We start from the raw sequence: 18,991 nt of genomic DNA, 5'->3' as shown, positions 1-18,991 counted from the left end.
ATGCCTAGAGCCTGTGCTCTGCAACAACAGAAGCTACCACGAGAAGCCCGCACACCGCAACGAAGAGTAGCTCCCGCTCACTACAACTAGAGAAAGCCTGCACGCAGCAACAAAGACTCAATGCAGCCAAAAATAAATAAAATAAATAAATTTAAAAAAAGAAAGGATACAGAAGATTTGAATAACACTCTCAATCTGTTTGATATTTACAGAACATTTCACCCAACAAAAGCAGAATACACATTCTTTATAAGTATGTACACAACATTCACCAAGATACAGCATATGCTGGTTCATAAAACAAGTTTTAATAAACTTCAAAGGATAAAAAAAGAGAGGAAACAAATTAGAAATATCAGGAGTGAAAGAGGGAATATCATTAGAGATCCTACAGACATTGAAAGCTTAATAAAGAAAATTACAAAGAACATTATGCCAATCAATTTGAAAATGTAGGTGAAATATACAAATTTCTTGAAAAAATGTGATGGATCAAAACCAACACCAGATAAAATATGAAAGCTAAACAGCCCAATACTATTGAGAAAAGTGAATGTTTAATCAAAATCATTCCACAGATAAAACTCTAGGCCCAGTTGAAGTTCTATTAAACATTTAAGGAATAAATAACACCCTTCTTACACACACTCTTTGAGAAAATAGTAGAGAACACTTCCCATCTCATTTTATGAGGCTAACATAACCCTGACACCAAACCAGGACAAATATTACCACAAAAATGATCAATTAAAATCTTTCATGAGACTAGATACAAAAATCCTTTAAAAATACTACCCAGTGGAATCTAGCAATATAAAACAAGCATATTTATACATATGATATATGTATAAAATAAATAAATATATATATATAACCAGTAATATATAACGAGAATAATACATCATGACCAATTGAACAACATTTGAAAATCTATTAGTGTTGGAAATTCTCTGGTGGTCCAGTGGCTAGGACTCGGCACTTTCACGGCTGGGGCCCAGGTTTGATCCCTGGTCGGGGAACTAAGAAAAACAATCAGTGTAACTCATAACTCACTACATTAGCAGAATGCAGGAGAAAAACCATATGATCATCAAATATATGTCAAAAAGTATTTGATAAAATTTAACACTCATCCATGATAAAAACTCTCTACGAACCAGGGGAATATGGGAATGTCCTCAACCTGATAAATGCATCTATTGACATGACTACAATTGACATATAAGAGCAAAGACTGAATGCTTCCATTCTAAAATGGGGGACAAGCAAGAATATCCACTTGTACCATTCCTACTCAACATTATACTGGAAATCCTAGCTGGTGCAATTAGTAAGAAAAAGAAATAACAGGCATGCAGGTTGTAAAGGAATAAGTAAAACGGTTGTATTAACAGACAACATGATTATGTTGAAAACCTTATGAAATCTTAAAAAAAAGACAATTTAGCAAAGTCATAGGATGCTAGATCAATAAACAGAAAACTTTTTTTACATACTAGCAATGAAAAATTGAAAAATGAAATTTTAGAAATGCCGTTTCCAATAGCATGAAAAATATCAGTTACCTAGGAAATAGAGCCATCCATGTATCTCAGTTTCCTCACCCATGAAATGAAGATGATAGCAGTCTTCCCTCATATAGTTGTTGTGAGAATTAAATGAATACCTATATTTAAGTACTTAGAATACTGCCAGACAGGTCATAAGTCCCATGTAAATGTTAACCAAAGTCTCAATGTAAACATCAACTATGGGGTAAATGGAAGATGTGATATGGACCTTTTAAATCAGCACTTAATGTGAAATTTTTCTCCCTGCCACACACAAAAAAATTTGTGACTTATTGAATATGCAACACTGTGTTAGGTTTGTTAAAAATTTGAATCTTAGGACTTCCCTGGTGGTACAGTGGTTAAGAACCGGCCTGCCAATGCAGTGGTCATGGGTTCGAGCCCTGGTCCAGGAAGATCCCACATGCTGTGGAGCAACTAAGCCCGTGCGCCACAACTAATGAGCCCACGTGCCACAACTACTGAAGCCCGTGCGCCTGGAACCCGTGCGCCTGGAGCCCGTGCTCCGCAACAAGAGAAGCCACCGCAATGAGAAGCCCACGCACCGCAACGAAGAGTAGCTCCTGCTTAACGCAACTAGAGAAAGCCCGCGCGCAGCAACGAAGACCCAGTGCAGCCCAAAATAAATAATAAATAAATAAATAAACAAAAATTTGAATCTTGACCAGGAGTCTGATATCATGGTACTGAATAAGTTATTCCAGTAGGAGGAGCCCTGACCAAGAGTTTTAAAAGCACAGACATGTATTATCTCTGCTTTGAGGATCCAGACCTTCCATGCCCTAGAATTTGTCCTTCCTTGCTCCCTGTGTCACGTCAGTGAAATAAAATACTGCTGCAAACAATTTTTTTTCTCCTTAGAAGCAGTACATTGGAATAAATGAACTCGATTTGGATTTCAGATTTAATTTCTACCAGAGAAATAGTGCAATTATCTTGTTTTGCCAAAAAAGCATAATTTCCTACTTTAATAAACATCCACATTTGAGGATTTCAAACAGTATATATACTTATATATAGTTCCTTCCTTTAAGACCACTGTATAGAAAATTTTACAAACGCTTTCTTGGCCTCAGAACTCAAATTTATCCTTATGTTTCCACACTCCCTTTACTATTAAAAAAAAACAAAAACAAAAAACAAAGCCCCACACAGAGATTCTGGAGAAACACGCCTTCATCAGCAAGAGCCATTTTTTATAGTTGTGTTTTAATTTTTATTAAATTCAAAATATTTTTCCTATTTCATTTCGACTTCTTAACCTATATAGTCTTTAGAAGTGTGATATTTTTGTTTTTATTGAGGTGTATTTGATAATTAAGTTGTATGTATTTATGGGGTACAATTTGATGATTTGATATAGCTATACATTGTGAAATAATCAACACATTTGAGCTAATTAACATATTCAACTAACTCTTCAGATAGTTCCACTTTAGCAAGAGCCGTTTTAAATAAGTATAATCACTACAGGGAAAAGAGAGAGTATTCCAGAGTAAAATTAATATTTTCCAAACTAACCTCAATATCCTAACACGGTGACAACATAGGTAGTTTGTTCCTAACGATCATTGCCCTATGCTAGCATTATGAGTTCTTACATTTTTGTCGTTTTATCTCATAGTTGCCCTTGAAGAGCCTGATTTAAAGTCAAGTCAATGGGGCTTCCCTGGTGGCGCAGTGGTTGGGGGTCCGCCTGCTGATGCAGGGCACACGGGTTCGTGCCCCGGTCCGGGAGGATCCCACATGCCGCAGAGCGGCTGGGCCCGTGAGCCATGGCCGCTGAGCCTGCGCATCCGGAGCCTGTGCTCCACAACGGGAGAGGCCACGACAGTGAGAGGCCCGCGTACCGTGAAAAATAAATAAATAAAATAAAATAAAATAAAATCAAGTCAATGAAAGAGGACATGTCCCATAATCTCAGGTTGCTAAGCAACAAGTCTACTTCTCCACAGCATCTCTTCTTTTGTTCAGGAGATTCTGGAAGGTTAGCAGAAAGTATGTACCATTTAAGACAAATATATATTTATGTATATATGTGCGTGTCTATGTATAATATTAAATTATTATAATTATATTGAATATATATTATATTGATCATATTTACATATCACAAATATATATATTTTAATAGAATAATTTCTAGGAAAACTATCCAATCTGTGGACTTTGTGTTCTCTTATTTCTCCAAGCCAACTACCTATTCCATCTTTCAACCTTATTAAGACAAATAAAATTAATATTTAGAATTCTTCTTTAGAGAAATGAATGTCAATGCATATTTTCTCAGGACTTCCCTGGTGGTCCAGTGGGTAAGCCTCCACGCTCCCAGTGCAGGGGGCCTCGGTTTGATCCCTGGTCGGGGAACTAGATCCCGCATGCATGCTGCAACTAAGAGTCCACATGCCGCAACTAAGAAGCCCACATGCCGCAACTAAAGATCCCACATGCTGCAATGAAGATCCAGTGTGCCGCAACTAAGACACTTTGCAGCCTAAATATTTTTTAAAAATGTATATCTTTTTTCTCTCATCCTTTAAAAATTTTCATATAAGATTTAAGTTTTTGGGGGGGGTCCCCTGGTGACCTAGTGGTTAGGATTCCGGGCTTTCACTGTCCATGGCTAGGGTTCAACCCCTAGTCGGGGAACTGAGATCCTGCAAGCCGTGCAACACGGCCAAAAAAAAAAAAAAAAAAAAAGGTTAAAGTTTTTCTTAAAACTAATATCAAAACCAAACATTTTTCTTACTGTCATACCAGTTGATATTCATAATTGTCACTGTATGTGTTTAAGATTGCAAGGTCAGAACTCCAGAAGCTAATGATTTCCTGTAGGGTAGCTTGCCTATAATTATATGTACTTAATTTATAATGATTTCTCATCTCGTATACTTTTACTTCTTAAAATAATAATTAAAAGACTTAAAATAGTACTCATATTAAAACAGATAAATACAGAATCTTTAACTAATATATCTAATCACTCATTTAAAAGATCAGAGAATAGCAAGATAAAACTCATCGTCCAATCACCTTTCCAAGCTGAACCTTCTCCATCACATCTCACACCCCTGCCAAGTGGTTGCCCAGTCTATTTATTCTTTAATACCTCCAGTTATTCCTTTACTCAAAATATCCAGAAATAAATACTAGTTAACGTGAACATTTCCCACAAATACTTAGTGTTATTTTTTTCCAAACTATTACAGTTTTCACATGAACACAACTTATTCATGCATCATCCACCCATCAATTTGTTCATTCATTCATTCGTTCATTCATTTAATCATCACATATTTAATCACTACCTGCTACCACTCTAGGCACTGGAGATGGGGATACAATAGTAAACTATGAGACTTGCTCTTTTTCCTCCTAAAGTAAAAAAATTTTCTGATGTCTACTTAGAGCTTCAACAGTTCAAGATAGCCGAGCATCTATGTTAACATTAGCTGCAGTTTTCAGAAGCTTAACAAAATGAAATTTATTTTGTACTCCTTTAGCAGTCCCACGTAGGTATTTCTTGTTGGCAGTCAGCTCTCCATCATGAGTGATTCAGAAATCCAGGCCCTTTCCATCTGGTGGCTTTGTTTCCTGGGGCCTCAAGTTCTTTGTGTTGAGCTGGCAGCCAGGGGAAGAGTTAGGGTGGAGAAGCACACCCATTTCTTAACTGCTGTGGCCAGAAGTGACACATGTTACTTCTTCTCACATTCCATTGGCAAGCAGCAGTCATATGGCCCCAATTAGGTAGAGAGGGGTTCTGGGAAATGTTGTCCCTGGCCAGGCAGAGACTTCCTAGTTACAGCCTTATCTTAGGGTAGACAACTAGCCACCTCTGCGACACTATCCCAAACTCTTGCATTATTTTTCAGGTGTGAGTAAGGTTACTTCACTGTGAGCAATGGGGATCACTTGCCTATTTCAATGTAATGTTGCTGGGATGCATCTCTTTTGTAGCCTGGTACTTAAACAGTACATAAATACTTAAATCTTTCAGAGCTTCTCTCCTTCTAATTTTTTTTATATAACAAAAGTTATTGAGTATCTAATAAGTGATTCTCTTTGGAGCAATGCTTAATTATATAGGTATGACTTCATATTTGTATTCATTGGTCTTATTGGTAAACATCACTTTCATCAGAGTCTCTGATTCTCAGAATTATCAGTTACAAAATCTAAGCTTTTACGGAGCTAAACTGAAAATGGCTAGCATTTACATAGAAGTTATCGATTTTACAACACAGAGACTGTAATGGTTTAATACATGGTCTTAATCAGAGATTTATTTTCCTAAATGTGTGTGGGTTCTAGTATATTTTCACTGATTTGGCTATATAGAGTGCTGATAATTTCCGTTAACTTTCATGAATGACAACTTTATCACATTTTATTCTCTATTCAATTTTTGTCTCGGGGCTTCACTGTCTTCATTTTGTAAGTAATGCCACTGATTTGTTTATGGAAACATAAGCAAAATGGATGTAAACGTCACTGAGGTCCTCAGAGCTAAATGTAAATTACAATGGTTGGGAAGATTTTTCAGCTAGCAAGAGGAAACCCAACCTAAAACTGCTTAAGCAAGAAGGGGATTTATCATCTCAGAGAACAGGAAGTTTAAGATAGTGAAAGACTGTAGAATACACACCAGGGTTGGGTCTTCAGAGGGTCAAAGTGGCCTCACAGACCAGTTCTCGCTACCCTGCCGTCCTGGCTGTGTGAGCTGACACCTCTGGTGGTCACAAGATGGCAGCAGCAGCCCCAGACACTGCATCCTCGCCCAAAGGGGCAGCCTTCGGACTTTCTCAGGACTTCAGCCTTTACATTCTTAAGAATTAAGGGCCCCAAAGAGCTTTTAAAATATAATTATATGGGTTATATCTATTGATGTTTACCATTTTATAAATTAAAACTGAGAAACTTTAAAAAATATTTATTAGTTTATCGAACCCGTGTCCCCTGCACTAGCAGGCGGATTCTTAACCACTGCGCCACCAGGGAAGTCCTGTAATGTCTTTCTTAATAGAGAACAAGTGGGTTCTCATATCTACTTCTGCACCCAATCTATTGTGATATTGCACAGCATGTAACCTCTGGATAAGACAATGTATATTCATGAGGGAATGCGAGTGAAAATGCAAATGACATCTTAGTATTATTAAGAAATCAGACCCACAACTTGCCTGGGAAAATGTCCTCATATTTTTTTTAGGAGCTAAAAAGCTGTTTTCAAAAGGCTTCCCTTGCAGACTATCACTCGGGTTTAATTGGCCAGAACAGGATCACTTGCCTATTTCTAAGAAAAGAGAATAGAATTGTCAAGATTGGTTTATACCAGTGATTCTTCCGTGTGGGTCAGAATCACCTGTGGAGTGTGTTAAAACACAGGATGCTCAGCCCCCAACATGAGGGTTTCCATCAGAAACCCTTAGGTGGAGGCTAAGAATGTGTGTTTCTAACAATTCCCAGGTGCTGCTGTGGCTGGCCTGGGATCCACTGTGAGAACCGGTGGCTGAGACCCGGATGGGGGTGGGCAGTGGCCAGGCTTCCGGGAGCACTGGTCAGTGGAGGACATGGACAGCTTAACACACTGGGGTTTGTTAGCAAGCAAGAGGGGAGAACGGTGGTTGGTCCAACCGTGTTTGCTGTACTTATAGCCTCAGAAAATTTATGGTAGATGCCTGCAAAATGGAGAAATACTTGAACATTGGTCCTGTTCGTGACCTCATACTGGTGACCAAGTATATTTTGGATTCATGGTCAAGGGAAGAAAAGGGTGAGTGAGGGAGGAGGGACAGAAAAGGAGAGGATGGGGTAGAGACAGAAATTTGATTTTAAAATGCTCTTTCTTTCTTCTTCTACAGCTTTCCTAGCTTAAGAAATGTAAATTGGGTGAATTTGACATGGAGAAACTAAATGTTAGGGGGGAGGTCTACACTTTGCAAACTCATTTTGGCACTTTATACTTTAACAAGTCCACTGAAGTCTACAATTGCGTGCAGCCAAGCCCCCACCCCCTGGCAGTTCATCCTGTCCTTCACTTAGCACGGCCAAGTTAAATGAAATACTCCTGACAGTGGGTTGTTACGAATATTCCAAACTATAGAGAAGCCACAGGTTAGGAAAGGGTCCTATGCATTTCTCTCTATTAACAAATCTCATTGAAAGAGTCATAGAGTTTTAGAGTGGGGAAGGATCAGGGACCAACACCCCCTCCCCCTTTTACAGGCTGAGCAGTGAAGATCGGAGAGGCGGAGTATGCGTCCAAGCTCACCCAGTCACCAAGTGACGGTACGGATGATAACCCTGGGCCTTGTGATGATGTCTGTTCTTCCCAAGTGCCAACTAGTTCCTCCATGTGGTGGCTAAAGCAAAGACAAAAAGAAGATATAACAAACAGGTTATATACGACAGAGTAACAGCTGAGACGCAAGTGTTTAAGGCATTTGATATTGGAATAAAGTCGTTTCTGCTGTATTATGTTTTGGCTACCAGACTTACACCCTGATCATCTTCAGTCCCAACCGACAGCCCTCGGCTCTCAGCTCCACGACTGTCATCCCCAGCAGCTTCCTGGAGGGCAGCCAACCTTGTGAGGTTTGAGACCAAGCTGGTTCCAGCCCCGCCCCGGCTGTGCGCGCAGCTGCCCCTGGCCAGCCCCAGGTGAGGCCACGATTCCATCTTCTCTGCGCTCTTGGCACCTTCACCTCCGAGGCCTCCCGGCTGTGGCTGGCCTGTCATGGCCCTGACACTGAGCCTGGAAGAGGCTGTGTGTGTGGGGGGGTGCTGCTCTCCACTCACTCCTCCTCCTTCAAGAGTGAGGCAGTTTTAGGACCTCACTAGAAAAAAAAAAAAGTTTGCCCAAGACAACGATGTACTTTAAACACAACAAAATTAGAATTGTTGGACCAGGGGGTTTCAAAGGCCAGTGGTAGGGTCTGCATTGCCAAATCGCCTTCTTAATGGCCCCCAGCTGCCTCAGATTTCTAAATTATAGTCAATTTTTATTTCATAATTTGAAAGGTTTTTTTTTTAAGCTTAAAATGCTGATTCACAACTGATTCAATAGATTTCTGTAAATGAGTCTTCAAGTTAAAATGGCTTAAGGAAACCATTTTCCTTCTGAAAAGGCAGAGAGAGGGAATAGGGAAGGGGTTGGTGGTGGTACGGCGGGGGATGAAGGGCACCCACCCTGAGTAACAGGGAACAGAAAGAATAGTAAAAATAAGAACCAGCAAGGCACAGCATTTGGCTCGTGGCAAGCATTTAATACACTGGAGCTCTTATTTTTGGTTGAGTACCTATTATGTATCAGGCACTATACTCAGTGCTTTACATAAATTATTTTATTTAATTCTTTCAGCAGCCCTGTGAGGTAGATATTGTTATTTGAATGTACTGTTAAAGAAGTGGTGTTAGGGGCTTCCCTGGTGGCGCAGTGGTTGAGAGTCCGCCTGTTGATGCAGGGGACACGGGTTCGTGCCCCGGTCTGGGAGGATCCCACATGCTGTGCAGCGGCTGGGCCCGTGAGCCATGGCCACTGAGCCTGCGCGTCCAGAGCCTGTGCTCCGCAACGGGAGAGGCCACAACAGTGAGAGGCCCGCGTACCGCAAAAAAAAAAAAAAAAAAGACAAAAAAGAAAAAGAAGAAGTGGTGTTAGGTGTGTTGTTCTTGTTATCACTTGTTCCTAAGTGGTAGAAGCAGGACTTCAATGAAGATAGTTGCTTCGGAGACCATTCACACCACCGCTCACGCTGTGGGAAACTGCAGAGGTGGAAGACAGACCTGAGAGCCTTTGCAGTTTTGCTGAGAGTTGGCTGCATTTGTGCCAAACAGTGCTTGAATAAAAGAGAGTTTGCACATGTGAGCCATAAGGAAAACTATGGTATTAGGAGAAGAGTGGTTTCAAATTTAATATTTTTTCATTTTGCAGAAGAAAGAACACCCACATTGTTCAGTCTTAATGGTATTTGTTAAATCATTTTTAGGCTGTTATATCCATTGCATTTGTTAGGTCAAGAAAAGTTCTTCAGGGCTTCCCTGGTGGCGCAGTGGTTGAGAGTCCGCCTGCCGATGCAGGGGACACGGGTTCGTGCCCCGGTCTGGGAGGATCCCACATGCTGTGCAGCGGCTGTGCCCGTGAGCCCTGGCCGCTGAGCCTGCGCGTCCAGAGCCTGTGCTCCGCAACGGGAGAGGCCACAACAGTGAGAGGCCTGCGTGCCGCAAAAAAAAAAAAAAAAAAAAGAAAAGAAAAGTTCTTCAACTGCATATTTTCATCTTTCATCAGTTTACTAACTATTTAAGGTCTAACAGTCAGGGTCAGATTTTTCAAAATTTGCTCCAGGTCCTGATTGCTGACCCCAGTTAATGCAGTTGAAGCAAAATACTCATTACATTGCAATGAGGGAGGATTATCTTTTATGGTTAAGGTACTCTAAGACTTGAATGTAGTTTTACTTCTGAAAGGTGTCAAAATTAATTTTAGAGATGTTATAAAATGCGATTAAATAATGCTCATATTAATACTTCTCTTGAACACATTATACTTACGTGCATATGTTAATGAGGCAAATATTATCGTTTAAAAACTTTTTAAAAATTAAAACAATCTAGGCAGCACTTGCCAACGTTTGTGAAATTGTAGGTATGTAATTTCAGGATTTAAAGACTCTAGTCCAACTCTTTTATTTTCTTTCTGACAACCAGAAATTCACGGAAGCCAGAATTCTTAACTCTGAAGCCGAAGCTGATGTGAAAATTTTGGCAAATAGGCAAAACAGAAAAAAGTGTGGAACACTTGCAAAGATTAGCTGCTATACTTAAATATATAGGGCATGTTATGCCTCAAATCAAGAAAGAAAGGATGCTGCTCTTGTCTATTTTTTTAAAAATACACATACATGAACAGTCACACAATCAGCAGTGTCATTTCTGTGTACGTGATGGAAAATGAAGGATGGATGCATAAAGTTTCCATTCCTAGAAGGACATCAATTTAATGGGGGGGAAAAAGGCTGTGAATTCTTGTTCCTCTGTGTGAGTTAAAATGACGCTATCCAGTCCTCTCCCCATAAGATCAACTGAAAAAGATACGATATATCTGAGATCAAATCATCACCATCAAAGACACTTCAGTGACTGTCTTCATGCAGACATACGGTGGTTCACACTACAAGCAACGTGCGCTTTCTACAGACTTTCAACTTCAAGAGTGTGATATCCACTTCCGGCTCAAATTAAGTTCGGACCGCACACAAATCATTACATTACCGGGTAGGAAGGATTCCTCAAGGGGGTGGGGTTCAGACTGGACTAGTTACTGTTTTCACTGTTGTCCAGGCTGTGTAGTTGCCCCGAGGGACGAAGACTGCGGGGTGCGCGTGTGTGACACGTGCGTGAGAACCGGTGGGCGCGCGAGTGGGTGTTCGGCGGTTGTGTGTGCGCTTTGAGGGAGTGCTCGCGAGTGTGCAGTGGCTGGAGGGTCTGTTTAGTTGGGGGTTTCGCGCGTGGCAGCAAGCAGGTGACGAGCGCGTCAGCAGCTCGGGCCGCGGCAGAGCGCGAGGCGAGGGTGGCGGGGGCCGCGACCCCAGAACGGAGCCAGCGGGCGTCAACGGACGGGACGCGGGTCCCCGGGGGCGCGAGGGCGCGAGGCTGGCTGGGGAGGCGCCTGCCAGCCGCGCCGGGTCACGTGGCGCGATCACGTGGCGCACAGCCGGGCCCAGCGGCGGCGGCGGCGGCGGCGGCGGCGGCTGAGGGAGGCGGAGACTCCGCGGAGACACTGGGGGAGGCGGCGGCGGCGGCGGCGGCGGCGTGGGGCTGCTGGAGGCGGAGGCAGAGAGGCGCGGAGGAGCGCGGGGCCGCCGCCACCGGCGCCCGAAGGTGAGGCGGGAGCTGGGCTCTTGTCACCGCCGTCCCGGCCCGGGCGCTGCCGCCCTCCCGTGGAGGAGGTGGCGGGCCCGACCGCCGGGCGGAGCGCCCTCCGGAGCCGGGCCGGGCGCCTGTCCTCTCGGGGCGGGCGCTCGAGCCCCCAGCCCCGGCCAGGCCCCTCTGCCGGGCGCGGGCGGGGGTGCGCCGGGCGGCCCCCGGCCGGGGCTTGGGCGGGGGGCGGCGGGCGGCCCCCTCGGGTGGGCTTTCCCGAGGGCGCGGTGGGGAGACGGTGGCCGACACCCGGCTCCGGGCGGCGCTCGCTGCCGTTTAGCGGTTTTAGTCTTTTGTTTCAGTGTCTAAGAAAATGGGGCGATAGAGGAGCTTGGTGTGCGCGCGCGCGCGTGAGTGTATGTGTGTCTGTGTGTAAATCAGGAGGCGTTTGGCTTGGAGCCATTTTTTTTTTCTTAACTGTGGAGACCGAAAACGCCTTAATTGTGGAGACAGAAAACCACCTTAATTGTGGAGACAGAAAAAACGGTTTCCCGGGGGAAACTGTGCTCCTCCTCTTCCTCCCCGGCGTCTGGATGGAGTGGATTTCCCTCCCGGCCTCTGCCCACCTTCTCGTCCTCCAGGCTGTCCCCCTCCCGCCTGGCCTTCCTGCCGCCCCACCTCCGTGTTACCCCCGACCGAGTGGGGTGTCTGCAAAGCGGCCCGGTCACCTGTCGTGGCAGCTGCATGGAAATGCTGGCGCTTCTGCTGTTTGGTCTGTGCTGTTTCCTCTGGCAAATCACGGGGATTCCGCTCAGAATGCCAACCCTTCCTCTTTTCTCTCTGCTTAAAAACAAAGTGCATGATGCTGCGTCTGAAGTTTGACCGGCTCGGGCAATTAGTAGGGAGAGGTGTCTACTTTTTCTTGTCACACCACTTTAAGGTTGGAAAGGTGAGGTTCATTTAGCTTTGTGGAAGGAAATAAGGGTGACACAGTTCTGTCGGGGATGGATGTGACTTACCTGCTAAATTGCCATGGTGATCAGGAAGTCTTCTAACACTTCTCCCCTGGTGGACAGTCAGCTCCCCTTACAGGGAGCTCTGCCCTGGATTTCTCTATTTGGGGATTGTCCTCCTCTTTGTATTTTGCAGTAGTTTAGCAGCACCTTAAGGATACCCAGTAGGCAGATTCTTAAAAAAGCACAGGGAAAATAATTTATTTCTAAAGTTTTGAAGAATGTAAAAAAAACATTTGGGAGTCCCTTTCTTTGTGCCTCTCTGTCTGTGTCTCAGGTTTGCATTTCTTGGAGTTTAGTTCTTGCAGGCAAGGCCACAGGGAATGGTGCTATGGTCCTGGAGGATGCTCATCCCCAGGCCCTGCAGCACTGATTGCTGAGATTTGGGGTTGTGATGGATGGAAAGTGACAGGGCTCCTTGCACATAGCCACGCCGCAAACCAGAGGCAACTGCCTGGACTCCTGGTGATCTGGTGGGGCAGTTTGGAAGCTGATCTCAACATTGTACAATGATAGCCACGCTCAGATTGGGAGGAACTCAGCCGTCCCTTTCTATTTCTTGATAGTTTACTGTTGTGGAAATGAGTATATGAATAAATTGTGAATAGCTAAATCTAGTGTTTAAGCATAGGACTTAATTTGTGTGAGAGGGTTGCTAGAGGATGTGAATTTCTTTGGAGAATTTTAAGTGCTCTATTTTAGTAAGGGCTGTGAAAGTAGCAGTGTTTTCCTGTGATGGGGGGAGGTGGTGTTGACCTCTAGAGTTGGAAGTATGTAGTACTGAGTTAGAGGGATCATATAGGGAAAATTTTTTTAACACAGTGAAGCTTTATGACATGGGAGAAGAATAGAAAGCCCAAGTTAACTTCCTGTGCCCGAGAAATAGTAATGTATTTTCTACTGTTTATTTTAAAACCAACTTTTCATTTAGGAAAGATGTGTGTATCATATTGAACTTTCTAGTTTTCATATGGAGCTATATGAGTGGTAGTTTGATTATTTACATTTTCCCCACCAAAACCCTGCATGGAAAAAAACTTTTTTAAGCCATAAAAGGATATGTGGTTCATGAAACCTGTTTTATATTGAACCATCCAACATTGATGCTGAGATCCCCAGTGATGAAAGAACAGTAAAGAGACAGCAGCCTTCCTTCAGTGCTTTCCATGTGCAGGACTAAGCTAGGACATTGTTCTTCATCTGTTTCACTGCATTTACAGTATCAATGATCTCTTTCCTGTTCTCTTCTGTGGATGGAGAAAGATTGAAGGTAGATTGAGTGACCCAACTATGCATGTGATTCATCAAATGCATTAAAAAATTGAGTAAGGGCTTCTCTGGTGGCGCAGTGGTTGAGAGTCCGCCTGTTGATGCAGGGGACACAGGTTCGTGCCCTGGTCTGGGAAGATCCCACATGCCGTGGAGCGGCTGGGCCCATGAGCCACGGCCACTGAGCCTGCGTGTCCGGAGTCTGTGCTCCGCAACGGGAGAGGCCACAACAGTGAGAGGCCCGCATATGGCAAAGAAAAAAAAAAAAAATTGAGTAAAACTTCTGTTATGAAATGTCTTGATTTAGTTACTGCATTGGTTTCTATTGGTTCCTACCCTGTGAAGTATTTTCAGTATTACCAAAAGCTTTTCCCAAATTGTACATCTCTCCTTAGTGAGACTGCAGGGAATATGTAATTGAAATGTCGAATTTCTTTTAGTTTGGTTGGGATAATGTTAATTTAGTCAACTAAATTTTAACATATTAAAATACTAAGTTTTTTATGATAAAATATACATAACGTAAAATTTACCATGTTAACCATTTTTAAGTGTACAGTTCAGTGACATTAAGTGCATTCACATTGTTACGCAACCGTCACCACCATCCATCTCCAGAACCTTTTCATGTTCCTGAATTGAAACTTTGTATCCATTAAACAATAACTTCCCATTCTATCCTCCTCCCCCCCCCCACACTCCTGACCACCACCTTTCTGCTTTGTACTTTCTATCTCCATGAATTTGACTACTTTAGGTCCCTCATATAAGTGGGATCATACAGTATTTGTCCTTTTGTGACTGGCTTATTTCACTTTGCATGTTTTCAAGGTTCATCCATGTTGTAGCATGTTTCAGAATTTGCTTCCTTTTTAAGGCTGAATAATATTCCATTGTATGTATACATTACATTTTGTTTATAAAGGTTCTAAATTTTAACATACTAAGTGTTAGCAACTGAGATAATCTCATGATGATCAAGAGCTCTCACTGGAAATTATTTAACTATGATTTGTTTAATTAAAACAGAAAATCAAATTAGTTGTTTTAAAATTTTATTTAATTTTATTTTTTAATGCACAGTACCTTTTTAAAAATTTTATTTATTTATTTTTTATACAGCAGTTTCTTATTAGTTATCTATTTTATACATATCAGTGTATATATGTCAACCCCAGTCTCCCAATTCATCCCCTGCCCCCACCCGCCCCAACTTTCCCCCCTTGGTGTCCATACGTTTGTTCTCTACATCTCTGTCTCTATTTCTGCCTTGCAAACTGGTTCATCTGTACCATTTTTCTAGCTTCCCATGTATGTCTTAATATACGATATTTGTTTTTCTCTTTCTGACTTACTTCACTCTGTATGACAGTCTCTGTGTCCATCCACATCTCTACAAATGACCCAATTTCGTTCCTTTTTATGGCTGAGTAATATTCCATTGTATATATATATACCACATCTTCTTTATCCATTCATCTGTTGATGGACACTTAGTGCTTCCATGTCCTGGCTATTGTAAACAGAGCTGCAATGAACATTGTGGTACATGACTCTTTTTGAATTATGGTTTTCTCAGGGTATATGCCCAGTAGTGGGATTGCTGGGTCATATGGTAATTCTATTTTTAGTTTTTTAAGGAAGCTCCATACTGTTCTCCATAGTGGCTGTATCAATTTACATTCCCACCAACAGAATGCACAGTACCTTTTAAAAATATGGGAACCATGGGGGATGAAACTAATATGTATGTTATATCCTTTCTGGGTCCTTTAATTTCCCTTCCACGTGGATAGTGACATATGGTACATCTTTCTGAAATTTGCAGCTGATGCAGATGATGTTTTTTCCTCAGCTAATGTTATAATGGTGGTATATTTTGCTGTATGGAAGAGCATGAAGGACTCACCCTGAGGTATACGTACATTGTGTAGGAATGTTTGATTATTTCCCTTTATTTGCCACTCTCCAAAATCATGAGTTGGTTCCCTGCCATCTTCCAATGGTAATGGAGCTAGGGTCTTTTCTTTCCTTTTTTTTTTTTTTTCTTTTTGAGGATCTTTATGAACTTCTCTGTTTTAGCATATATGATGCGTTTCAGTCCATTTCAATTATTGTCCTATTGATGCTCAAATTGCCATATCTTTGGGCAGATAGACTTATTCAGTTTGGCTCTGAGTCCTTATGACACAGCTCTAGTAGCCCGTAGTAGCTTCCTTGCTTTCTGGTGTGACAAGATGTTCCAGGCTCATCCTGTAGCCTTCCTGTTCCAGGTTTGGAGTCAGGACAGACCATTTTTAAAAGAAAAATAAAAGAGAAAGTAAATGACCAATAAATATATTAAAATATTCAACTTTACTAGTAATTGAAGAAATGAAATTAAAAGCAAAAATAAGATACCATTTGTTATGAACCAAATGTCTCTCCCCCAAATTCTTATGTTGAAGCCCTATCCCCCAGTGTGTTGGTATTTGGAGATGGGGCCTTAGGGAGGTAATTAGGGGTAGGGTGGAGCCTTCATGATGGGATTAGTACCCTCATCAGAAGAGAGAGACAACAGAGAGCTCTCCAACCCCTTCCAAAACACTTCCCTCCCCGCCCCTCACCATGCACAAAGAAGGGGTCATGTGAGCACATAGCTAGATGGCAACCACTTACAAGCCAAGATGAGAGGTCACAAAAGAAATCTGCCTTGTTGCCATCTTAATCTTGGAGTTTTCAGCCTCCAGAATGGTGAGAAATAAATTTCTGTTGTTTAAGCCACCCCAGACTGTGGTATTTTTTAATGGCAGCCTGAGCCAACTAAGACACCATATTTCAATGATTATATTGGCAATGTAATTTAAACTCAATTTAGACCTTACTAGATGTGAAACAATTTGGTAAAGCTTGATATAAAGTATTATGTTATTATGATTACTTTGGGTATCCATTCTCTTGGTAGTCTTAATATTTGGGCATTTCCTAATTTGGAGTGGGAATAAGGATGATAGTAATTCCCAGTGCTGGTGAAGATGAAGGAACATGTATACTCTTTGGTCTCAGTAGAGGTGTAAATTGATGCACTTATTCTAATCTTTAAAAAAAATTTTTTTAATTTGGCTGTGTTGGGTCTTCGTTGCTGCATGTGGGCTCTCTCTAGTTGCGGTGAGCAGGGACCACTCTTCATTGAGCCGTGCGGGACTCTCATTATGGTGGCCCCTGTTGCTGTGGAGCACGGGCTCCAGGTGCGCGGGTCTCAGTAGTTGTGGCCCACGGGCCCTAGAGCGCGCGGGCTTCAGTAGTTGTGGCTCGCGGGCTCTAGGGCACAGGCTTAGTAGTTGTGGCTCGCGAGCTTAGTTGCTCCATGGCATGTGGGATCTTCCCGGAGCAGGGATAGAACCCATGTCCCCTGCATTGGCAGGCAAATTCCTAACCACTACGCCACCAGGGAAGTCCAATGCACTTATTCTAAATAGCTACTATTATGTGTCAAAACGTAAAATTTGCATAACCTTTAACCCAGCAAGCCCACATTTAGGAACTTATCCTAAAAAATAGTAGGAAAAGTTAACAAAGGTATATGTATACAGTAAAGAACTATTTACTGTATACGGTTATTTAGTAAATAACCTTAAGTAAGGAATTGATTAAATAGATTAGGGTACCTTCTTTGCATACAGCCATTGAAAATAATGATATAAATCTATATTAACCAATCTGGAAGGAGGCCCATTATATATTATTGAGTGAAAAAGAGAGGTTACAGAACTGTAGGCATAGCAATTACATATAATATAGGCATAGAAAATGCTGAACGACTAGGCTTTGCAGGCCAAGAATCAGACCTTCGAGGAGCTAGGCTTCAGGAACCGCCTAATGGGCAGTCTGTTTCAGGTGCCGTGGTCTTGAAGACAGCACCCACTGATTTCATTCTTGTGTTGAAAGATTTAGTTTTCCTGGGGAGAGACTGTGATTGGCCTTGTTAGGTAATTTGCCCTTTGGCTGTGTGTGTGTGTGTGTGTGTGTGTGTGTGTGTGTGTGTGTGTGTGTGTGTGTGTGTGTGTGTGTGTGTGTGTGTGTGTGTGTGTGTGTGTGTGTGTGTGTGTAGGATTGCTCTCAGTTGACAGTCCCACAAAGATATAGAATGGAGGAATCACAAGGTGAGTTGGGGTGCTTTTAACTAAAGAAAGGGAAGACATTCCAGGAAGACAAGGCGATAGATGCCCACTACACATTCAGTTAAAATTAAATAACATTCTTTGCTCATAAACATTGAATTAATTACTGCATCTCCATAAATTACTACACACTCTGATAAACTTGGGCTTTCTTTTCCTTTTAACTTCTGTTTTGGGCATGTTAGGACCTATACCAGTGGGTCAACTCTATTTGATTTCTGGCTTTCATAGAAAATGGGTCAAATAATCCAAAATTACAATTTTGGATTATTCTTGGATTGTAAAAATTATGCCATTTTCCCTTTAAATGTGGTTAATTCAGAATCAAATATATTTCTCTGATGTCAGTAAGTAGAAATAGAAGTCTTTGTGCTTATGTGGTGACAAGGATACCCACCTTTGAGAGAAAGTATTTTAAGGATAGAATGGAAAAGTAGTGTTTATGGAAAGCCTCCTAGTAATGGCGTAGTAGGCTGTAGAGTGTAGAAAATTATTCTGTAGGTGTGCAGAGGTGCTGTGCAGATAATACAGACTCACTTGAACATCTTTCTCACTGGTATTATTTCTAATCAAAAGCACAATTAGAGTCAAAATGGATGTGAAAGAGCTTTGAGAAAGGTAACACACACTACAACTTAAGATTTTCAGTTTCTCACTTTTTAAAAATTGAAGACTTAATTTAGACCTTAATGGATGTGAAAGGATTTGGAAATGCATAATATAAGTTATTATGTTGTTACAATTATTTCTGCTATGTCTTTTTTTGGTAGTCTGAATACTTGGACATTTTCTCCCAGTTTGGAATGGGCATAGTAGAACCACTGGGTTATAGTTTTTCTTGTATCAGATCTGTTCGTGTCTGGTTAAGGCTAAGAAGTTGGCCTTTTTCGTGAATAATTTTTATGACAGTCTCAACCTTTCCTCTTAAGTCTCACCTGTTGATCCCAAGCTAGTTACTGTGTGGGACACTTGGTTCTACAGGCTCTTTGGTATCTACTTTCTAAAACTTGCTCAGTGTTTTCAGATTCTTCTTTGATAGAGACAAATATCACTGGGTTCAGAATTTTTTCATCCTAACTGAATGTTTCTTTGACCAGTTTCTTGCAATCAGCAAGGGAAGATT

The 18,991-nt window shown here is 41.9% G+C and overlaps 1 protein-coding gene across 1 annotated transcript in view; it reads left to right on the top strand.

Annotated features, from left to right (window-relative positions):
* Positions 1-11,335: 11,335 nt before the first annotated feature.
* Positions 11,336-18,991, top strand: part of TULP4 (TUB like protein 4) — a 228,041-nt gene continuing 220,385 nt past the window's right edge. Inside the window, exon 1 of the mRNA XM_060029706.1 lies at positions 11,336-11,447. The gene's annotated coding sequence lies outside the window, so the exon portion shown is untranslated. The remainder of the gene's footprint in view (positions 11,448-18,991) is intronic.

This window comes from Delphinus delphis, chromosome 14 (genome assembly GCF_949987515.2).
Source record: "Delphinus delphis chromosome 14, mDelDel1.2, whole genome shotgun sequence".
Lineage (NCBI taxonomy): Eukaryota > Metazoa > Chordata > Mammalia > Artiodactyla > Delphinidae > Delphinus > Delphinus delphis.
Note: the sequence above shows the minus strand (reverse complement) of the source record. Positions and strands in the feature narration are given on the sequence as shown.